Source organism: Carcharhinus amblyrhynchos, unplaced genomic scaffold (assembly GCF_965287045.1).
Source record: "Carcharhinus amblyrhynchos unplaced genomic scaffold, sCarAmb.v2.hapA scaffold_406, whole genome shotgun sequence".
In the NCBI taxonomy this organism is placed as follows: domain Eukaryota; kingdom Metazoa; phylum Chordata; class Chondrichthyes; order Carcharhiniformes; family Carcharhinidae; genus Carcharhinus; species Carcharhinus amblyrhynchos.
The window spans coordinates 11,956-22,500 of NW_027650146.1; the positions used below are offsets into that span (position 1 = coordinate 11,956).

The following is a 10,545-nucleotide window of genomic DNA, read 5'->3' on the forward strand; positions in this document are numbered from 1 at the left end:
GCACGCACTCTCTCGCGCACGCACTCTCTCGCGCACGCACTCTCTCGCACACATGCACATTCCCTTTCACTCTTTCTATCTCACACGTGCAGACACTCTCTCTCTTTCTGGCCTCTCTCTCTTTTCCTCTGTGCCTCTCTCGTTCTCTCTCTCTTACTTGTATTTCCAGGGAGACAGTGAACGGGAGCTGAGGTGCCTGTGCTGATGATTTGCCATATCCTGGCAGACCTCCGAGCTGCTCTTGTGCTCCCAGTCTTGCTGGAAGACCAGGATATCGGTCTCTCGTCTGCTGCGGTGCGGTGAGCGTTCCTGCACCTCGGAGCAACGCAGTGGTGGAACCAACCACTGCAAGGCCAGGAAGCAGACCTGGGAGGAAAGGGGAGACAACAGGTCAAATAGGTCACAGGAAATAATCTGCGCTGTCAGCCTGTACCCGTCAGCCTGTACCCCCAACCTGTACCCGTCAGCCTGTACCCTCAACCTGTACCCGTCAGCCTGTACCCCCAACCTGTACCTGTTAACCCGTACCCCCCCCCAACCTGTACCCCGTCAGCCTGTATCCCCAACCTGTACCCGTCAGCCTGTACCCTCAACCTGTACCCGTCAGCCTGTACCCTCAACCTGTACCCGTCAGCCTGTACCCCCAACCTGTACCCATCAGCCTGTACCCCCAACCTGTACCCGTCAGCCTGTACCCTCAACCTGTACCCGTCAGCCTGTACCCCCAACCTGTACCCTCAACCTGTACCCGTCAGCCTGTACCCCCAACCTGTACCCGTCAGCCTGTACCCCCAACCTGTACCCTCAACCTGTACCCGTCAGCCTGTACCCCCAACCTGTACCCGTCAGCCTGTACCCCCAACCTGTACCCGTCAGCCTGTACCCCCAACCTGTACCCGTCAGCCTGTACCCCCAACCTGTACCCGTCAGCCTGTACCCCCAACCTGTACCCGTCAGCCTGTACCCGTCAGCCTGTAACCCCAACCTGTACCCGTCAGCCTGTACCCGTCAGCCTGTAACCCCAATCTGTAAGTGCCAGCCTGTAACCCCCAGCCTGTACCTGCCAGGAGTTTATAAAGGGAGGGAGAGGCATAGCGAGAGAGAGCTTGAGAGAGAGGCAGAGAAAAAGGGAGATGTTACGAAAGAGAGAGAAGGTGTCAGTGTGTGTGAGAGAGAGAGAGAGAGAGGCAGAGAAAAAGAGTTTACAAGAGAGAGAGACTTTACAAGAGAGAAAAAAATACTTTACGAGAGGAAGGCAGAGAGAAAGAGACAGTTTACGAGGGAGAGAGAGAGGTAGAGAGAAAGAGAGAGTCTCCGAGAGAGAGGCAGATAAAGAGAGAGAGTTTACGAGAGAGAGGCAGAGAGAAAAAGAGTTCACGAAAGAGAGAAAAAGAAAGTTTGTGTGTGAGAGAGAGAGAGAGGCAGAGAGGTAATGAGAAGGAATTTGACAAACGTATCAGCTGTGGCTCAACTGTCAGGAAATGCAAAGTAGATGGAAAAAGTGAGAGAGAGACAGAGACAGAGAGAGACAGAGACAGAGAGAGAGAGAGACAGAGAGAGAGAGAGACAGAGAGAGAGAGAGACAGAGAGAGAGAGAGACAGAGAGAGAGAGACAGAGAGAGAGACAGAGAGAGAGACAGAGAGAGAGACAGAGAGAGAGAGAGAGAGAGAGACACAGAGAGAGAGAGAGAGAGAGACAGAGAGAGAGAGAGACAGAGAGAGAGAGAGACAGAGAGAGAGAGAGACAGAGAGAGAGAGAGACAGAGAGAGAGAGACAGAGACAGAGAGACAGAGAGAGAGAGACAGAGACAGAGAGAGACAGAGAGAGAGAGAGAGAGAGAGACAGAGAGAGACAGAGAGAGACAGAGAGAGAGAGAGAGAGAGACAGAGAGAGACAGAGAGAGAGACAGAGAGAGAGACAGAGAGAGAGACAGAGAGAGAGACAGAGAGAGAGACAGAGAGAGAGAGAGACACAGAGAGAGAGAGACAGAGAGAGAGAGACAGAGAGAGAGAGACAGAGAGAGAGAGACAGAGACAGAGTGAGAGAGAGACAGAGAAAGACGGAGAGAGAGACAGAGAGAGAGAGAGAGAGACATCATCTCTCCATCCTCTCCTTGCCCCTCAACCCCATCCGTAGTCCCGGTGTACACCCAGACATTGCCCCATCCCTCTCCCCCCCATCGTCCCTCTCCACCCCCCTGTCCCTCCCCCGGGGGAGTAACGGCTGCCGGGTTTACTGGGGGAACAGGTGAACGGGGGACTCACGGTGGTGAAAGTCTTCATGATGTGTTACGGGCAGTGAGGTGGGGAACACGGTGCTGGAGCGGGGAGTGTCCTGATGTCCTCGAGTGCAGGGACTCCTCTGGGATTTCCCTCGCTCCCTCAGCCTATTTAAACCCTCCGCCTCTTGTTTGTTTACTCTGTCGCTGCCGCCCCTCCCTCCCTCCTCCTCACACGGTTTCCACAGGCGGCTGGGTTTTGGAAAAGCTGTGGGAATCCTCGGGTTATCCTCATTTGCCTACGGGAATCTCTCTCTGTCCGAGTTCCCTGGCAACGGGAGGGAGTGAGAGAGGGAGGAACCGAGGGGAATCTCTCTCTGTCCGAGTTCCCTGGCAACGGGAGGGAGGGAATGAGTGAGGGAGGGAAGGAGGGAATGAGTGAGGGAGGGAGGGAATGAGTGAGGGAGGGAGGGAATGAGTGAGGGAGGGAGGGAATGAGTGAGGGAGGAACCGAGGGGAATCTCTCTCTGTCTGAGTTCCCTGGCAACCAGAGGGAGGGAGGGAATGAGTGAGGGAGGGAGGGAATGAGGGAGGGAGGGAGGGAATGAGTGAGGGAGGGAATGAGTGAGGGAGGGAGGGAGGGAGGGAATGAGGGAATGAGTGAGGGAGGGAGGGAATGAGGGAATGAGTGAGGGAGGGAGGGAATGAGTGAGGGAGGGAGGGAATGAGGGAATGAGTGAGGGAGGGAGGGAATGAGGGAATGAGTGAGGGAGGGAGGGAATGAGGGAATGAGTGAGGAAGGGAATGAGGGAATGAGTGAGGGAGGGAGGGAATGAGGGAATGAGTGAGGGAGGGAGGGAATGAGTGAGGGAGGGAGGGAATGAGGGAATGAGTGAGGGAGGGAGGGAATGAGGGAATGAGTGAGGGAGGGAGGGAATGAGGGAATGAGTGAGGGAGGGAGGGAATGAGGGAATGAGTGAGGGAGGGAGGGAATGAGGGAATGAGTGAGGGAGGGAGGGAATGAGGGAATGAGTGAGGGAGGGAGGGAATGAGTGAGGGAGGGAGGGAATGAGGGAATGAGTGAGGGAGGGAATGAGGGAATGAGTGAGGGAGGGAGGGAATGAGTGAGGGAGGGAGGGAATGAGTGAGGAAGGGAGGGAATGAGTGAGGAAGGGAGGGAATGAGTGAGGGAGGGAGGGAATGAGGGAATGAGTGAGGGAGGGAGGGAATGAGGGAATGAGTGAGGGAGGGAGGGAATGAGGGAATGAGTGAGGGAGGGAGGGAATGAGTGAGGGAGGGAGGCGGTGAGGGAGGGAGGGAGGCGGTGAGGGAGGGAGGGAGGCGGTGAGGGAGGCGGTGAGGGAGGCGGTGAGGGAGGCGGTGAGGGAGGGAGGCGGTGAGGGAGGCGGTGAGGGAGGCGGTGAGGGAGGCGGTGAGGGAGGCGGTGAGGGAGGGAGGGAGGCGGTGAGGGAGGGAGGGAGGCGGTGAGGGAGGGAGGGAGGCGGTGAGGGACGGAGGGAGGCGGTGAGGGACGGAGGGAGGCGGTGAGGACGGAGGGAGGCGGTGAGGGACGGAGGGAGGCGGTGAGGGACGGAGGGAGGCGGTGAGGGACGGAGGGAGGCGGTGAGGGACGGAGGGAGGCGTGAGGGACGGAGGGAGGCGGTGAGGGACGGAGGGAGGCGGTGAGGGACGGAGGGAGGCGGTGAGGGACGGAGGGAGGCGGTGAGGGACGGAGGGAGGCGGTGAGGGACGGAGGGAGGCGGTGAGGGACGGAGGGAGGCGGTGAGAGACGGAGGGAGGCGGTGAGGGACGGAGGGAGGCGGTGAGGGACGGAGGGAGGCGGTGAGGGACGGAGGGAGGCGGTGAGGGACGGAGGGAGGCGGTGAGGGACGGAGGGAGGGAGTGAGGAGGTGGAGACAGAGAGAGAGAGAGAGAGAGAGAGAGAGACAGAGAGAGAGAGAGAGAGAGAGACAGAGAGAGAGAGAGAGAGACAGAGAGAGAGAGAGAGAGACGGAGAGAGAGAGACGGAGAGAGAGAGACGGAGAGAGAGAGACGGAGAGAGAGAGACGGAGAGAGAGAGACGGAGAGAGAGAGACGGAGAGAGAGAGACGGAGAGAGACAGAGAGAGACAGAGAGAGACAGAGAGAGACAGAGAGAGAGACAGACAGAGAGAGAGACAGACAGAGAGAGAGAAAGACAGAGAGAGAGAAAGACAGAGAGAGAGAAAGACAGAGAGAGAGAAAGACAGAGAGAGAGAAAGACAGAGAGAGAGGTGGAGAGGTTTAGGAAGGGAATTCCCAGGCTAAATGAAAAGCAGATTCAAAACACATCCTGGCAGACAACTGGGTGTCTGTGTTCGGTGCAGAGGGATCTGGGTGTCTGTGTTCGGGGCAGAGGGATCTGGGTGTCTGTGTTCGGGGCAGAGTGATCCAGGTAGGTGTGTGTGTTCGGGGCAGAGGGATCCGGGTGTCTGCGTTCGGGGCAGAGGGATCTGGGTGACTGTGTTCGGGGCAGAGGGATCTGGGTGACTGTGTTCGGGGCAGAGGGATCTGGGTGTCTGTGTTCGGGGCAGAGGGATCTGGGTGTGTGTGTTCCGGGCAGAGTGATCTGGGTGTGTGTGTTCGGGGCAGAGGGATCTGGGTGTGTGTGTTCGGGGCAGAGGGATCTGGGTGTCTGTGTTCGGGGCAGAGGGATCTGGGTGTCTGTGTTCGGGGCAGAGGGATCTGGGTGACTGTGTTCGGGGCAGAGGGATCTGGGTGACTGTGTTCGGGGCAGAGGGATCTGGGTGACTGTGTTCGGGGCAGAGGGATCTGGGTGACTGTGTTCGGGGCAGAGGGATCTGGGTGTCTGTGTTCGGGGCAGAGGGATCTGGGTGTCTGTGTTCGGGGCAGAGGGATCTGGGTGTCTGTGTTCGGGGCAGAGGGATCCGGGTGTGTGTGTTCGGGGCAGAGGGATCTGGGTGACTGTGTTCGGGGCAGAGGGATCTGGGTGTCTGGGGAGGGACGTGGTGGCATTGGAGGCAGTTCACAGGAGGTTGACCAGATCGATTGGGGGAATGAAGGGGGTTGATGGATGGGGAGTGATTAAACAGCTTGGCCCTGTACTCGCTGGAGTTGAGAGGGATCTGATCCAGGTATATTACGGATTAAGTAACACAGAACTAATGCTTCCTGTCATGGGGCAATGTCGGACATGGGGGTCACAGGTGTAGGTTGAGAGGCCGTAGATTTAAAACTGAGATATGATGGTTGGACCCCCCCCATTTGGGAGCAGTTTTGGTCCCCGTATCTGAGGAAGGATGTGCCGGGACTCGGAAAGGATCCAGAGAGAGGTTCACAAGGATGATCCCTGGAATGAAGAGCTTGTGGAGAGGGTTGAGGACTCTGGGTCTGTCCTCGTTGGGGGTTTAGAAGGATGGGGGGGGATCTTATTGAAACTTACAGGATACTGCGAGGCCCTGGATAGAGTGGGACGTGGGAGAGGATGTTTCCACCAGTAGGAAAAACTGGAACCAGAGAGGGCACAACCTCAGGGTAAAGGGGACGGTCCTTTAAAACAGAGATGGGGAGGGATTTCTTCACCCAGAGAGTGGGGAATGTGTGGGAACTCTTTGCCCCAGAGGAGGCCGGGTCACTGAGTGTCTTTAAGACAGAGATAGATCGGTTCCTGATTAATAAGGGGATAGGGGGAAAAGGCAGGAGAATGGGGGATGGGGAAAATATCAGCCAGGATTGAATGGGGGAGCAGAGTCGATGGGCCGAGTGGCCTCATTCTGCTCCTATGTCTTATGGAACTAGCCCTCGCAGAGGGTGGTGGGTTTGTGGAACTCACTGCCCCCCAGCGCGGTGGGGTCTGAACCACTGAATGGTTCCCAGAAGGAGATAAGACGTATTCCTAATTTTGAACGAAATGAGGAGGAGGGGTCTGGGGAAGGGGCGGGAGGGGGGGGTTTGAGACCAGCCTGAGTGAATGGCTCGATGGGCTGAATGGCCGCCTCCTGCTCGTTAGTCCTACGCCGTTCGGGCAATCGCGAGATGACGCTCTTTGGAGGAAGTAACAAGACTTCTTCAATGGACGGCAGGACACCGGAGAGCTCAGAGGAACAGAGCGAGCCTGGGCTATACTTTTCTCACAGGTCCCCGGAGGCAGGGGGATAGGATAGTTAAGAAGGTGTATAACAAAGAACAGGACAGCAGAGGAACAGGCCCTTCGGCCCTCCCCAGCCTGCACCAATCATCTCGCCCGTGTAAACTAAAACCGTACGCACTTAGACTCCAAATCCTTCCAGTCCCATCCTATTCACGTATCTGTCTGGTTACCCCTGAAATACCTGCTCCCACCATCTCCCCCCGGCAGCACGTTCCAGACATTCCTGTGTAAAAACACTTGCCTCGCACGTCTCCTCAAATCTATACCCCCCCAGTAATTGAGTCTCCCACCCTGGGGGGAAAAAGCTTCTGACTATCCACTCTGTCCCTCATCATCTTGTAGACTTCTATCAGGTCTCCCCCTCAACCTCCAGTGAGAACAAACCAAGTTTCTCCAACCTCTCCTCAGAGCTAATGCCCCTCCATACCAGGGGCAACATCCTGGTAAATCTTTTCTGTCCCCTCTCCAAAGCCCTCCACATCCTTCTGGTAGTGTGGGTGACCCAGAATTGAACACTATATTCCAAGTGCGGCCTCACTAAGGTTCTATAAAGCTGCAACATGACTTGCCAATTTTTAAACTCAGTGCCCCCGGCCGATGCCCGGCCGTATGCCTTCCTGACTACCTTCTCCACCTGTGTTGCCACTTTCAGTGACCTGTGTACCTGTACGCCCAGATCCCTCTGCCTATCAATACTCTGTGTACCTGTACGCCCAGATCCCTCTGCCTATCAATACTCTGTGTACCTGTACACCCAGATCCCTCTGCCTATCAATAGTGTGTGTACCTGTACACCCAGATCCCTCTGCCTATCAATACTCTGTGTACCTGTACGCCCAGATCCCTCTGCCTATCAATACTCTGTGTACCTGTACGCCCAGATCCCTCTGCCTATCAATACCCTGTGTACCTGTACGCCCAGATCCCTCTGCCTATCAATACCCTGTGTACCTGTACACCCAGATCCCTCTGCCTATCAATAGTGTGTGTACCTGTACGCCCAGATCCCTCTGCCTATCAATACTCTGTGCACCTGTACGCCCAGATCCCTCTGCCTATCAATACCCTGTGTACCTGTACGCCCAGATCCCTCTGTCTGTGAAATTTGTTTTTGAGAGTCATGGAATAGTGTAAGTGTGAGAAGGTAGTGTTGGGGAGCTGTACACAGTGTTGGCTAGGCCACAGCTGCAGTACTGGCCATAGAATCATAGAATCCCTACAGTGCAGAAGGAGGGCCATTCAGCCCATTGAGTCTGCACCAACCACAATCTCACCCAGGCCCCATTACCGTAACCCCATGCATGTACCCAAGCTAGTGCCCCTGACACTAAGGGACAATTTAGCACGGCCAATCCACCCTAACCTACACATCTTTGGACACTAAGGGACAATTTAGCACGGCCAATCCGCCCTAACCTGCACATCTTTGGACTGTGGGAGGAAACTGGAGCACCCGGAGGAAAACCTACGCAGACACGGGGGGAGAACGTGCAGACTCTGCGCAGACACGGGGGAGAGCGTGCAGACTCTGCGCAGACACGGGGGAGAGCGTGCAGACTCTGCGCAGACACGGGGGAGAGCGTGCAGACTCCGCGCAGACAGTGATCCGAGCCCCGATTTGGATGAGTACCCGAAACATCAAGGATGTGGAGACCGAGTGCAGGGAAGTGGAGTTAGCTGCCGCTTGGTGGTATCGGTTGGCAGGGTAATCCGGAAGGACCCATTCTATGACTCTGTTCACTGTTTACAACTATTTCTTTCCGCTGGTTCCCTCGCTTATCGATGGTTGCCAGGGAAAGCGGAGTCACCTCCATGCAAATGAGGGAGAGCCCACAGCGTCCGCCTCCGCTCCGTGACTTTACCCAGGCCCCGCCCCTGCTCCTGGGGCAAACCGGCAGGGAAAGGGGGCGGGCAGAGAGTTTAAATAGGCAGAGAGAGCCAGGGAAACCCCAGAGGGCTCCCCACACTCGAGGAAGTCAGGACGCATTCCCCCTGTCCCAAGGCAACGTTGCAAGAAACTCCGTTCTTCACCAGACGCAGCATGAAGGATTCCGCCAAGGTGAGTTCCCACCCGTCGCCTCTCTACCAACAACCTCCGCAGCACTGCATCTGGGCGAGGGGGTGGTGCGGTGGTTGGGTTAGGGATGGTCCAGTCAGGTCCGAGGGTTTCAGGGCGAAGCGGGGGGGGATTGGGGCCAATATTTTGGTTTCTCTTCCTCGCTCTACTTTGCATTCCCAGCCCACAGCGAGTTCTTTATTCAAATTCTCTCTCTCAACTTTTTTTTTCTTGGTCACTTTCTCTCTCACTCACAGAAACTCCCTCTTTTACTCTGTCACTTTGTCTCTAAGTACTCCCATCTCTCTGAAACTCTCTCTCTCTCTCACATCTACCCCTCCCTCTGTGTGTGTCTCTCTCTCACACACACTCTGTCACTCTCTGTCTCTCACACTCTTTTTCTCTCTCCCTCTGTCTCTCTCTCTGTTTCTATCTGTCTGTCTCTCCCTCTCTGTGTCTCTTTCTCTCTCACACTCTTTCTCTCTCTCGCTCTGTCCCTCTTGATCTCTTTTTGTCACTCTTGTCACTCTGTCTCTCTCTGTCTACCTGTCTGTCTCTCATACTCTTTCTGTCTCTCTCTCTGTGTTTCTGTCTCTCACATTCTTTCTCTCTCTCCCTCTATCTCTCTTTCTGTCTCTCTGTTACAATCTGTCACTCTCTCTGTGTCCGTCTGTCTTTCTCTCTGTCTCCCTCTGTCTCTTTCTCTTATATATTCTCTCTCTCTCTCTCTGTCTCTCATGCACTCCCTCCTCTGCTGTTGCTGTCTCTCTCTCTCTCCCGTACTCACCCCTTCTCTCTCTCTCCCTCATGTACTGTCTCTTCTCTCTCTGTCTGTTTACATTCTCCTTCCTTATCACTCCCCTCCGGTCTCTCTCAAACTCCCACATACGGCACAGTGGGTTAGCACTGCTGTCTCACAATGTCAGGGACCTGGGTTCGATTCCCGGCTTGGGTCACTGTGCAGAGTTTGCACATTCTCCCCGTGTCTGCGTGGGTTTCCTCCAGGTGCTCCAGTTTCTTCCCACAGTCCGAAAGACGCGCTAGTTAGGGTGCATTGGGTCGTGCTAAATTCCCCCTCAGTGTACTTGAACAGGAATGTGGCGACTGGGGAATTTTCACAATAACTTCATTGCAGTGTTAATATAAGTCTTACTTGTGACTAATAAATAATGTCTCCCTGAAACTCCATCACCCCCCTCTCTGTCTAGGTATTCGCTCTATCTCTCTCTCTTTCTCAAACTCTCTGTCACACTCTGTCTCTTGCATACCACTCCTTCTCACTCAAACTCTCTCTGTCTCTCTCTCATGTACTCATTCCTCTCTTTTTCTCTCCATCTCTCTCCTCACTTACTCGTATTTCTAGAATGTTTGAAATCAGACATTGGTAAGGCCACACTTGGAATACTGTGTACAGATCTGGTCACCCGATTATAGAAAGGATATTATTAAACTAGAAAGAGCGCGGAAAAGATTTACTAGGATGCTCCTGGGGACTTGATGGATTGAGTTATAAGGAGAGGCTGGATAGACTGGGGACTTTTTTCTCTGGAGCGTAGAGGGGTGATCTTATAGAGGTCTATAAAATAATGACGGGCACAGATCAGTGAGATAGTCAATATCTTTTCCCCAAAGGTAGGGGAGTCTAAAACTAGAGGGCAGAGGTTTGAGGTGAGAGGGGAGAGATACAAAAGTGTCCAGAGGAGCAATTTTTTCACACAGAGGGTGGTGAGTGTCTGGAATGAGCTGCCAGAGGCAGTAGTAGAGGCGGGTACAATTTTGTTTTTTACAAAGTATTTAGACAGTTACATGGGTAAGACCACAAGGAACTACAAAAGGGTTGTGAACGTAGCCCAATCCATCACACAAACCAGCCTCCCATCCATTGACTCTGTCTACACTTCCCGCTGCCTCGGGGGGGGAAAAGCAGCCGGTATAATTAAGGATCCCCCCCACACACCCCGGACATTCTCTCTTCCACCTTCTTCCGTCGGGGAAAAAGGTACAAAAGTCTGAGGTCCCGTACCGACCGACTCAAGAACAGCTTCTTCCCTGCTGCTGTCAGACTTTTGAATGGACCTACCTCGCATTAAGCTGATCTTTCTCTGCACCCTCGCTGTGACT

At 54.7% G+C, this 10,545-nt stretch overlaps 1 long non-coding RNA gene across 1 annotated transcript in view; it reads right to left on the minus strand.

Annotated features, from left to right (window-relative positions):
- Positions 1-215: 215 nt before the first annotated feature.
- LOC145339335 (uncharacterized) overlaps positions 216-10,545 on the minus strand; it is a 26,294-nt gene continuing 15,964 nt past the window's right edge. The window contains exon 4 of the long non-coding RNA XR_013886022.1: positions 216-366. This is a non-coding gene — a long non-coding RNA (uncharacterized LOC145339335). The remainder of the gene's footprint in view (positions 367-10,545) is intronic.